This window comes from Bacillus rossius, chromosome 2 (assembly GCF_032445375.1).
Source record: "Bacillus rossius redtenbacheri isolate Brsri chromosome 2, Brsri_v3, whole genome shotgun sequence".
NCBI classification, from domain to species: Eukaryota; Metazoa; Arthropoda; class Insecta; order Phasmatodea; family Bacillidae; genus Bacillus; species Bacillus rossius.
In genome coordinates, this window is record NC_086331.1 from 49,960,041 (window position 1) to 49,974,117 (window position 14,077).

Genomic DNA, 14,077 nt, shown 5'->3' on the forward strand with positions numbered 1-14,077 from the left:
TGATGTTCACTTTTTTAAAAAGTTTCTGGCAGTCCAATAGTTTTCTGGTAAAATAAGATCTTTGCAATCCTGTTCACAGAGACCTTTCTCACAAGCTAAACGTCATAATTCGTACAATGAAATAGATAATAGTAGTTCTGTTTAAATTATGATTACCAGTTGTGATTGCAATAATAATAATTTATGTGTGATATACTGTAATGCCAGTAACATTGACTTTTAAGTTCACTTAATTGGTTACGGAGAAAATATTATGCTGATCGATAAAAAAAAGGTATACTTAATTATACACAACATACATTTATAAAAGTTAACTTAAAGTTAAAATTAAAGTATGGGCATTTGGATTTACAGAAAATATAGAAACTATTATCTAGGTCCATTACGGGGAAAAAATGACAAATTCTTGTTTGACTTTTCTTAAAATCAAAAACGTAGACTACACGGACTTCACGTTTTTTATTTTAAACTTAGAAACTAAATTTGGAGAAAAAATTAACAAATTTTCATTTAGAAAATAGTAAACTAGCAAACTGATTAGGATAATATTTTCTGGAGTAGTTCAGCTTCAGTTGCCTGAGCCAGTACCTAGTAATTCGGGTGCAGGGACGCCGACCAGACAGAGCAGAAAACTGTTCCAGCCTATCAGCACGCGCCATTGGTATTAACGCCACCTCGCGCGATAAGAGCAGAAAAAGTAGAGGCACGCCGATATTTTGTAATGCGGAAAGTGCCGAGATCGCCGATTTTTCAGAATTTAATATGCTGTTATCTTCTCAAACTATTAACAAATTATGTTGTGTTTTATTCTCTACCAATCAACGGTATATTTGTTACAAAACACGAGTCAGAAACGTCAAGTGTATTAAGAAAGGTATAAATAAGAAGTTTCGTTCTGCAGTTGTCAGGCAGATGACAATACTAAACTATTATGTATGTAGTGTAGACTTGTATCTAAAGTTTTTATTTCGGTTGCAGTAAAATGTAAAATAAACATGAGTGATAATTTTACTTTGTAATATTTTATGTACCAGAACTGTTTAACGATTTTTATTTAAACGAAGTGGTGTTGTATCACACAGTAACATCCACGAAGCGTAAAGGTTATAAATGGACTCCGAAACAGTATAAAATCGGCGTTCCTTTAAACAAAAAAAAATCTATCCACTCTGTCTGGTTTGTATGAAACGGGCGTGATAGTCCAGTGTCGTCTTGTGCTTTTCAGCACATCACAAAGCCGTTGCCTTTGGCTGCTACAGCTGACTCATCCCACCCCTATCAGCCGTCCTTCATTTGTCTTTCTATCTCACTCCACTACCCCCCCCCCCCCCTCACAAAACATTGGCATTCCGTTTTCCTACTAGGTCGCGGTATCTCCGCATGATCTCGTTGCCTACGCTCGTGGCCGAATAGAAGCGCCATCCTACGAGGAAAAAATGAACCACTTCAACTGACCGCGCGCGAGAAATTATTATCTCCCACGCGCTCTTAACAGGAATGGTCTTTGAATAAATATCACATACCCACTTTGTCATTGAAACTAATTCTGCGACCATTTCAGCAATACAATTAGCACCCTCGAATTGCACATACTTGGTCAAAGAGCTATCATACCCACATACTAACAAAATGCTGCATGCGTATGGTACATGTTCGTTTACCCGCGTGGTATTAGATGTCTCATCACCGGGTAAACAGGTGGATATTGGCTTAAGGTATGACTCGGTGTCACAGTACGCAATAAAGCCAAGGCGATCCTGTTTTGCAATATTTGTAAATTGTAAATATTTGTTCTCCTGTGTAGGGAAACAGGAACACACTGCTTGATACTGGCTACAGAGAACAGTGTGTGATGATGTTAACCTGTCTTCACTTGAGAAGTATTGATGACAGCACTCGCAAATCCATTTCTTACGATTAGACTTTGACAGTTGGGAACGTAATAATCTGGACAGACTCTTAATTGTTACAAAGTGTAGGTGCTCTGTCGCTTCACTAGAACGAATAGCTAAAATATTTACATGCCTCACTCTTCGCTCAGAGGATATGCGAAGAGGCTGGATAGAGGATTCAGATTTGCCAATAAAACATTCATCAACAATTTTACCCTTACTGTCTACGCATGCATAAACGTTAACGGAAATATTATTATTCCTCTCGAATGTTTTGATCTGATGGAGAGTAGACAGGAAACTCAAACCATACGTATTGAAAGCCACAAGTGGATCCGAATACGAACTGGCTCGGTTAACATGGACTTCCGCAGGCATCACATCTGCCATAACGGCATACAGAAAGCAATGCTGCTCGGGACAATCAATATTGACATAAGCTTTCCTATTGGACAAAAACGTCGGTAATTTCGTGTTGGCGCGCCAACAGTGAAAGCTCTGTAGCTTGAAACATGTACATCCATGTTAATCAATCGCTGTAGAGCCCACCCACTGCCACAAGCAGCGAAATCGCTAACGATCCTATTGACTTCCGGAATGAATACTGAATCATAGATTTTGCCCTACCTCATCAGAGAGCATTTCCGCGACTGAGTGGGTTGTAAAATGAAATGTCTCACTCTCGCCTCCCTCCACAGTTTCTTTAACAAATGAAGCCGAGAGTGAAATGTAAACTTTAAAGGGGCGTATCAAGATGGAAGTTAAGGCCAGAAAGGGAACCCTACATCTCTGTAGAAACTGATCCAAATCGGGTCAATAGACTCAACATCATTACCGATCCGAAAGTCCACTATCCAGATAGCAAAAGCGGAGTCCAAGATAACACTCTGCAAGGGAGGCAAGTCGCCAGCTTCATGCAGCTCCACCCCGGATGCCCGCGTGCTGTCGCGAGTGTCCGATGTGGAAGCCTCACTGAGATGGGGTCGCTTCGCCTCGGGGGGAGTAGACATTGTGAGAAGGGGATAGATGGGAAGTTACGTTCAGCAATACAAATAACTTTCTGGAAAAATAAAAAAATAACATCATTTTCCTGTAAACAGTAAAGGAAACGGTCTTGTGTATACTGAGTGAAGCCCAAGCTATGTGTGCATGTAATGCCGTAAGTGTGACTGAGCGCAATCCCCTCCACCCAAAGTGAAGCCCAAGCTACGTGAACATGTTACTCTGCGCTCGCCGTAGGCGCGACTGAGCGCATTCGATTTTTTTTTTTTTTTTCCTAACCTAACTAAAACTAAGTGTATTTGGGAGGGGTCCGGGTTAGGGAGGGACCTAAGTGCGTCTCAGGCCGAAGTCTATACGCCTTAGTCATGCTGGGATTAGCCATGCAGGGAGAGGGTCGCATGCATCGTGTGCTAGGAGGGGATTGGCCAGCCATGGCAGCGATTGGCGCCATGACTAACTCCCCTCACTCTTAACTCTAGACTAAACTACTAGATAAGTTGGGCCCAGGTAAAACCTGCATAGACACAGGGAAAACCCTGGGCACTTTCATGCGGGATGCCAAATTTCATGCATTGATTTCAGGCAGGTTCAATACGGGAGAAAGAAGGATGGTTCAGGAAGAAGAGTTGGTCAGAGCAGAAAGAGTCTACCATGCGGGGTTTGGGCGCTTGGACTTAAATGTCCGCATTGTTTGTTGTTCTGCAGTTCTGGATCTTCTGACCAGGGACGCGAGCGCCTCTGGTGGTGGCTGGCCACACCGGGCCACCCACTCCGCCTCCAGTAGCACCTAAACTAAAAGAAGAAAATTAGAACACCTTACTTACTAAACATACACAAACAGAACATATTTCACTATGTGTACGCTCTGCTAGTGCGGAGCGTAGGCTACATTATTTAAGATATCTTAAAGCTAATAACTTAATATGAATTAAACTATCATATTTTTGGTATTTTATTTGATTTTTTTGTTTTTATTATTTTTAATTTTTCTCTCTTAGCCTAATATATTATATTACTTTATTTAGTATCTTAATATCTACGCACTTAAATATAGTGGTAGAACTGCCAACATATAAAGTCACAGGCGAATGGGAACAGAGCACTCGTATTGTTTTAAATATTCAAAATTTTAAGTAGTCATGCCCTGCAGCAGTGGTACCCATCGGAAAGCAGCATGCCACTCGTATCGGCAACCCCAGCTCGATCGGTGTTTATTTGCACTAACTATCCGGGCAAACACGTATCACAGGACACGACTTCTACCACTAATTTTAAATTATATCGTCGCGACGCACCACATTCCCCTCCGCGCTGTGTTGTCATGACAACGAACCTTACCCCGCCCACAGTCGGGGAGGGGAGCCTGCCTTTAACGCTCCCCGCCCCGAAGTCGTTTAGAGACGTGATAAATAGAAAATGTGTAAAAATATAGCGTGTAATACAAGTTAATGTTGGCATGTAACAGAAGTCTTGTAAAACAAAATACATTGAATCAAGCGTGTTGCAGTAGAGACTTACCTCACGAAGCATGCGCGGACATGAAATGCATGCATTCACCTCCCACCCGAGGTATTTAAGCATGTCTAGCTAGGTCAGTCCGGGTTGGCCACACTTTCACCACACATCCGTAAACATGTACGTCACACAGATGTTTTTCGTCTTAAGCCATCAATTATGTGGGAACACATTAGTTCCTAAAAATAATATTTATGCGGTTTTCAGGGTCAAGTAGAACGAAAAATATATATCGAGACATTTTATTTTTTAGTCAACGGTAGCCCATACCCATTGGGGTGAGAGTTACATGTACATATTAAATGATAAAAACATATTTTTTATAAATTTAAAACGATATTAACAGAATGCAACGTGAAAACGATACTAACAACAGTTACGTATTAAAACAAATTTATTTATAAAGATATTAAGTTAAATGTGAAAACGAATAACAATTACTGAAATCAATAATATGTATAAAGCAATGTAACAATGATATTAAACAATATGTGAAAAAAGATATTAAGCTAAATTACACTGAAATCAATGTTACATATAAAGCAATAGGCAATGATGTTAAACACAAAATGTGAAAAAATTATATCAAGTTAAATTACACTGAAATCAATTTATATGTATAAAATATAAATAATACAAAATGTGAAAAAAATATATTAAATTACACTGAAAACAAATAATACATTATATTTTCTTTAAATTGTCTGTAAGCTAGTTACACAGTGCGGTTCTGGCAATGTCTAACACTCTTTCGTCCAATGCTTTGGTAGCGGTCATGGCTCACTGCTGGACCTAGGTCACCCTCATCAAGGCCCTGCGCTCTGCGGGAGGAAGGGCGGCGTCGGCGTCTCGGCTCTACCGACGACGGCAGCGGTGAAGTCTGGCTGCAGGCGGGCAATGACGGCTGTGTAGCAGGTAGATCGAAGGTGTGTGCGTAGAACTCTTCACCTGTTGTGGGTAGAGTTGTATCGTTGCGTAGCATACTAACGCAGCACTCTCCGAAGCCGGGGCAAGGAATCACTTTTAGAGGTAGGTCTTCCGGTCTTGGGTTGTGTATATGTTTCGAGTGGACTGCAGAGTCACATTCTTCCGTAAACATGTCTCAACGCGCCCTGACTCCACTCGCTATACTCAACACTGCCTACGCCTGGAGTTACATCTGGATACGTGTTCCGGGGATTAAAGCTAGCCATCTTCACACCGTCACTGTTTCTGCACGACTGTTCATGCACAGACCTGCGTGTCTATTTAAAACAATATTTACCAGATGGATAATTAAATGTATTATGCAATCGCAGCACTCTGAACAATTCATTGTATGAGGAGGAGTGGTATAAAATGGCAACATGTCGGTGCACGACTTGTTACTTGGGTATTTAGATACAAAGGCACTGAGAATTTGTTTACTCTGGACCACCGAGGTATATTTATACTTACATCTCATCGTCCCCTGTTATTGTATTTTACGCTCTCGCCACTTGCTGCATCCTTGGAGCCTAGCCGTATCGTCGATTCCGCATCTCCACCTCCCCCTCCACCACTTCCTCCTCCTCCTCCTCCTCCTCCTCCTCCTCCTGCTCCTCCTCTGTATCAGTGTCGTCGATGGGGCCGTTAAGGTTTAACTCGCACACGCTAGAGTGACAGTCTTCCAACCAGGAAAGGTTTCCTCTTCAAAGTATGTGAGGTGATTGAAGCTGTCACACTCCTCACCCCACCATGTCACGATATTATTAGGTCTGTGTAGCTCATATGTTACGGAGCCATGACCCTGCCCGGTGATGATAATGTGTTCTGACGCTGCAGCGGTACGTAACTCCTCTAGCGAGCATGGTAGCTCGCTATCGGGACGCAATAGCTTGACGGGGCAATCTAGAGTGGTGCAGGGTAGTAAGAAATCGTCAGGGTTGCCATCTAAAAGTTGTCCACTAACCCAATGGCCTAGCTCTGTGCACACCTCCAATAACACACGACCATCAATGTTTGTAAAGTGGACCCGCTGATATACAACCGTTACATCAGCGTATTGGGTGGCCGGGTTGAACTCCATGGTGAAGTGGTGTAAGTAGTACTTGCCTGAGCTGTTGCGGTGTGTTGGTTGCAGGTCTACTAGCTATCCTAAGCACACATGACGGTATTTATACCAGCATTTCGACCTCCTCCTCCTCTGATATTTCCTCTTTCTCATTGTTCCCGGCAATGTTTTCAACCATCCAGGATCTGAGCAGCACTGCATTTTGACGAGACGATACCGGTCTTGTACCTCTGCGGTTGTTGCTGTACGATTTATCTAATATCTTTAATGATGGGCAGCCATATTCACTTTGAACGTCCACTATGCGAACATGTTTGCGACAATTTTTAGTTAGCCAACATTTCTGTTCGGCCCCGGCGACCATTATAGTTCCACTCAGGTGCGCCGCCAATATGGTGGGCAGACTTGTGTAGGGAAATATTCCGTCTTCCCATTTCAGATTGTGGAAGTTGTTAGTGAGGCATGTATTTGTTCGTTGATGCTTTCTAATTAAATGTTCTAATGTAAATGGTGGTTGAAACAAGCGCGTAATCACATTCCCTTCCGAGTCTGCAATGCTAACTTCCTTAATGATAAACCCATGCTGCGAGAAGAAGCCTTGAAGGTTAACAAAGTTCGCCATGGTAGCTGAGACACGACTGAACATACATCGCATTTAGCTCATTATTTTAATACTTTGATCCCTCAGGTTGTATGATACTAATCTATCATGTAGAATAATTGCATATGCCTGTGTTAGCCGCGGTATATTGTTTGCTGCGGTAATGTCTATTTTACAATCTATGACGGTTGAGGTTAGTTTTTCGTTTTGATGTGACACGTCGAATACAAAGAGAGGGGCTTTATCTTTAAACCCCTCTGGGTCAAGTAGAGGTGTATTTAGTCTACCGTAGTAGCTCGCTTGGAAGTCTGAGTACATATTATATGCAAGTAGGTAGTAACTATTCGTAAAGTTTATTGCTAGGTCCGAATATGGATACGCCTCGGAATTAAGATAGACCTTGATATTTTGTAAATTACAATGATCGAATTTAGATTTGTTTGCAGCTATAACATTATGCCTGCTGGTTTGAAATGCCACTTTTATATAATGAGGGCGTTCGCTGGAGAAGATAGATTTTACAGCCCAACTGACACTCTGTGATGGTGGTCAACTCGAGTAAACTTCTACTCCCCACGATCTGAAAGCCATATCTATGTCGCGACCTTTTTCAACCATTTTCAACAGTCGTGTACGTTGGGCGGGGCTTACCGTTACATGCGGAACAAGCCAGTCGATAGATTTGAAACTAAATGTCACTTGCTGTGGCTGATAGCTTGTGTCCATTAGATTATACGAGCGTTTGTTTACAATTTATTAATATTTGTTTGTAGTCTTCTGCAAATCCTAGAAACTGGATCAATGGGACGCATATTTCAAACTCGCCTTGCGCTGTAAGTGGTAAACTGTAATCGCTGTCCGGACACCATCCTGCCATCTTACTTACGGCTTTTTTATCACGCGTGCACGATAAATAGTTTTTCACTGTTGTCACAATTCCAACCTCACGTACCTCGTCGATTGTCACACCGTTAAGTTCGAATGATATTCGGTTTATCTATGTAATATAACATTGTTTACGATTTTTGCATTGTCTGGTTTTTGCCCGTTTGGTTTCGTGAATGCACCACGAATTTGCAGAAACGATTTAGCAATGTGCGTATACACGTCAGAGTTTTGTATTGCTATAACTATCTCGGAACTTGGCTCGTACCGTCCTGCAATATATGGTTTGTACGTGTGCATTTTACATTTTGAGACTGCATCGTCAAACTGCGGTGACTGTTGAACATCGAGTATACTATATTCCATTTGGAAATACTTTGAAACCTAATTTTTCTAGGAACCTCACATTGACAGGTGTTAACCGCTTGATGTTTGCTTTCGTACTGGCTCTATGCTTGTTAACCCCCGCCTTTTATGCAATCCAAGGTATCTTGCCCCCATACTTTTTTCAAATGTAAGCGTAGTGTAGTCAGCTCGTTTCTAAAGTTGATTAATTTACCATTCTGGTCTACCACTCTAATAACCCACTCTCATATTTGTTGCACGGTAACCGGACTGTAAATGAGTGTTTGAGGCGTATCATTGATCTTATATCCTGGATTAATTGGGTGAAGTACAGAATTATTTACGGAGCTACAACCTTCGCTCGGGTGATGGGACCTATGGCCTCTATAAACGCAACAACCATTGGTTCTTAGGGGATATGGAAATATTTTTTCATGATAATAATTTAATTCTCGTCAACGAAAAATTTGTACAGCCTGCTCCTGGCTTATTCGAATTATTGTTCCGCCGAGTGCCGCACACCTACTCAGAGTCCGCCTTAAAACAATACGAATATTTACTAGATATTACAAATGCTTATTATTAAAAAAAACCTACACAAAACGATATAAAAGCGAAACACATGCAAAGTTTGATATCATTAAAAGATTGTTTCCAAATATTGACTCACCTCAGAGAGGAAGTGGTTTGTTAAAGAAAACATTGGATATGCAACGCACAAAGCAATTTGTTTATTGGGACAATCCGAACCAGATTACTAATTGCCTCGCAAGCTGCTGGCCATACCAGACATAGCAACGAGATGATATCTATTCTATAAGAGTTGAAGGAAGCGGGATATATTGTGAAATGAGTGTCGCACAACGTGGGATTGCTAATGAACTGCATCACGGAGTTCTTAGAATTTTTCCTCGTAGACCTGTGTTGACCTATGGGCTTCGTGATTTATTACAGGTTGATTTGGTGGAGATGATTCCGTATAGCAGGGTAAATGGTGGTTTCAAGTACATCCTTACTGCTATAGATATTTATAGCAAACGAAAGACAGGAATATTAGTCACTGTGGCCATGAAGAGTATTTTAAAAGAGGCGGGGAGTTTTAAGAATATTCAAAGCGATGCTGTAGCGGAAGTTTACAATAAACATTTTCAAGCCTTAATGCAAAAGTATGCAATTAATTATTACTCTAGTTATAGCAAAGTCAAGGCATCTGTTGTAGAACGTTTTAATAGAACATAAAGGATATGCTTTACCGTGAGTTCTCGGCACAAGGAAATTATAAGTGGCTTACACTTTTACCGAAATTACTTTCTGTCTACAATAATAGATTCCACCACACTTTAGGCATGGCTCCGAATGCTGTGAGGGATAACTCTTTGCTACAAACAGTATAGAGATATGTTAAGAAAGTAGATCGTAGAGGGTCAAAGGCTCGCATGGGTTCCTATGTACGTATATCAAAACACAAGACGATGTTTGAGAAGGGATTCAAACCGAGGTGGTCACATGAGGTTTTCAGAGTAGTCAAAGTTACGCATTGTTTTCCACGTGTGTTTCATTTGAGTGATTTTGATGGTAATGAAATTAAAGGTGTCTTTTATGGTCCTGAGATTCAAGTAACTGCGTACCCTGACACTTATTTAGTGAATAAAATTCACAAAAAGTGTGGCAGACGTTTCCTAGTGTCGTGGAAGGGGTTTCCTGTGTTGGTAAAGACTTGGATTAATGCCAGTGATTTTCAACGGTAGGATGTGTCTCGCCCATCGGAGGCGGTATCCACGTGTGCCGGTGACACTAATAGCTTTCTCCTCCTTCCCATCGGGTCATGGTTCGGCCTTGCGTTCGCTGTGATAAACACTTTCACTGACGTCATGCGGATGTCAACAAATTCCTGGTCGCCGGCGCGCGAGCGGGGTTCCAGCTCTCTTTCCTACACTGCGTTTGTACAACATTTATTTAAATTTATATTTATGCTTATTACTTAACACACTGGCAGAGAGCCAATGCTATTTGTTCTTACTACACAGCATTTGTACAACACTTATTTAAATTTATTTTACTTGACCTAGTGGAAGAGAAATATTTAATAGTCTTTGTCTTAACTATGCTTAATACATTTTTTATTTTACACTATGCTTATTACTTAACACACTGGCAGAGAGCCAGTGCTATTTGTTCTTACTAACACAGTGTTTGTACAACACTTATTTAAATTTATTTTACTTGACGTAGTGGAAGAGATATATTTAATAGTCTTTGTCCTAACTATGCTTAATACATTTTTTATTTTAGACTATGCTTATTACTTGGCGTGTTGCACATGTGCTATCACTATGGCATATTTTACGTTACATGTGAGGGCTTCCAGCTCTCTTCCCTACATGGCATTGGTAAAATTTATATTTTAAATATTTAAAGACATTATTATGCTTTTGTGTATATAATATGATATGGCACATTTTATGCGTGGAGTCTCAGCGGACAACACCACACTTTCCTCTGTGGCATTAAAGATGGCGGTGTGAGTATGTGGCGCTCCATTTAGACATAGCTAGTATGGCGGCATTCGTTTAAAGCATACTTTTGGGAATTTAAACATGGCGGTATTTTTTTTAAGCATACTTGTTTTTGGAAATTTTACACATGGTGGCATTTTATTTAAGCATACTTATTTCTTTCCGAAATTTTAAACATGTTGGCATTTTGTTTAAGAATATTGGTGGTGGGTGTTGGCTTTAAGCATACTTTATATTTTGGCGATGTTTGTTTTAAGCATACTTATTTATTTTCGAAATTTTATCTAAGCATACTTGTTCTTTTGTAAATTTTTTAACATGGCGGTATTTTATTTAAGCAATCTTTTTCTTTTGGAAATTAAACATGGTGGTATTTTATTTAAGCATACTTTTGGAAATTTTAAACATGGCAGCTATTTATTTTATTTATTTATTTATTTTATTTATTCATTTCATTCCGTAGACCCCTTACAAACTGCTGGAGTTCTGGGATATGGAACATGTCAGTTTTACATACATTAAAAAATAACATCTAAGATCAGCGCTTACACATAAACCCACAGCAATACATAAATACAGTAATCTATGTACAAAAGAATAACAAAAGTATGTATAGTATTTGATTACATATTTAGACACCATTTCACATATACATTTAGCTTGAGACTTTATTATATTTGACAGATTTATTAATTTTTTAATAGTGGATCTTCTTATTATATTATACAATACTAAATATCAAATGTGAGATAAAAATTATTGTATTACAAGAAGTAGAATAAAATGTCAAACAGTTAGTATGTGAGAAATTCATCCACTGTATAGAATGTCTGAGATAAAAGAAATATTTTAAGGTTCTTCTGGAATTTTTTATTATTTTGTTTGCTTAGCTCTTTCAGACTCTCAGGTAACTTATTAAATAGTTTTATGCCTGAGAAAATTGCACCCTTCTGACTTAGCTTGAGTCTGTTAAGTGGCAAGTGGAGGTCATTTCTATTTCTGGTATTGTATGTGTGCACATCTGAGCTTTTTAAAAAGTAGTCAAAATTCTTTACTACAAATTTAATTGTAGAATATATATATTGTGAAGGAAAAGTAAGAATGTTAAGTTTTTTGAATAATGGTCTGCAAGAGTCCATTTTTTTTGCTCCCGTCATAATTCTGATGACTCTCTTCTGTATAATGAAAATGTGATTGCTATGGGAAGATTGTGCCCAGAAAATTATACCAAATGACATTATTGAATGAAAGTATGCATAGTATACTTGCTTAAGTGACTCTAGGTTCATATAATGAGCCAAAGTACGTAATGAAAAGCAGGCTGCATTTAGTTTAGGTATAATGTTGTGTATGTGTGTGTTCCCATTCAAACAACTATCTAAATGAAGATCTAAGAATTTGGTATTCATGCATCCCTTTATGACTGTAGCTCCGTAATTAACTTGCAAGTCATTATTCTGCACGTAGCTTGTGTTAAATTTAAGAAATGCTGTTTTTTCTAGATTTAATGTTAATTTGTTTGCTTCGAACCATATTTTTAAGTTGCGAAGCGTTTCATGTATATTGTTAGTTAGAGTCTGATGGTTAGCTTGAGTGAAAAGTATGCTGGTATCATCAGCAAAGATAACTGCATTAGCTTTATCAGCTATATAACAAGGCAAGTCATTTATATACAAGATAAAAAGCAATGGACCAAGAATAGACCCTTGTGGGACACCACATTTGTTTACACCTACTTCCGAGAATATTTCACCGTTGTCTTGATCCGTTATGGCTACTTGTTGATATCGTTGAGTTAGATAGGATGTGAACCATTGTAATTCAGTGCCTTGAATACCATAATGATACAGTTTGTCTAGAAGTATCTTGTGGTCCACACAGTCGAAAGCTTTGGTTAAGTCGCAAAAAAGACCCACAGCCTTCTCTCTCTTATCTAGGGATTTTAGTACTATTGATGTTAATTTAAACGCTGCGTCATCAATGAATTTACCACTGCGAAATCCATACTGATCTTTAGTCAATAGGTTATTTGACTCAAGGTATTTAGACAGTCTTTTATGTACTAATTTCTCCATTATCTTAGCAAATGTTGATATAAGTGAAATGGGTCTGTAGTTTGACATTAAATTCGCATCATTCTTTTTATGGAGAGGTTTAACAATGGTAAATTTTAATCGTTCTGGAAAGATACCTGTTGAAAATGATTTATTAAATATGTTACTAAGAGGGGCACTGATCTTGTTGATACATTTCTTGAGTAGTACACTTGATATTTGATCATAGCCTGTAGAAGTTTTAGGAGCTAAAGAGTGTACAATTTCACAAATTTCTGTAGGTGTTGTGGGGGTAAATACAAAATTACACGTTTTTCTAGGCAGAGTTTGCTGCATAAGTTTTATGGGGTTATTTTTTGTCGACAGATTTTTGAATAGCATATCAACTATTTCTAAGAAGTAGGTGTTAAAAGCATTTGCTACATTTGTTGCTTCTACTAACGATTTCCCATTTACTATTACAGTAATAGGGTAGTTTGACTTAGGCTTGTTACTTTTACCAGTCATATGTTTAATTATATCCCAAGTAGTTTTAGCCTTGTTTTTTGATTTTGATACTAAATTTTGAAGGTGGAACTGCTTAGCTTTATCAATGACTCTGCTTAGTATTTTGCTATAATTCTTATAGTAAGATTTGAGTACAGCGTCATTTGACGTCCTGCAAAGCAAATACAGCTCTCTTTTCCTTTTACACGACGTTTTTATGCCTTTGGTTAACCACAGATTTTGATATCCCTCCCTCACCTGAACTAATTTTGGAGGGAAATTTGCTTCAAAAAGCCTTAAGAAGGTTGAGTGAAATAAATTAAACTGTAAATTTGTATCATTATCAGTGGATGTATTAATCCAGTTTTCCTTTTTTAAATCAGCTTTAAAATGTATTACTGATATGTTATCTATTGCCCTTATTTTTTTAAGTTTGTTTTGTTTGTTCCTTTTTTCCATTGTAAGTTCAATATTGTGCAGCTGTATAACCTGAGCATCATGATCAGATAACGCATTTATCAGTGGAATAACAATATATTTATCCAAATTTTGTTTTTCAATAAATATATTGTCAATTATAGTAGCAGAAGTTGATTGTATTCTGGTGGCAAACTGAACAGTGGGAGTAAGATTAAAGGATCCTAATAAGGAGTTTAAACGTTGTTTATAATGACTGTCTTCTAAATAGTTTATATTAAAATCCCCACAAATAATAGTTTCAATATTTGTCCTGATCTTTTTTAATAACA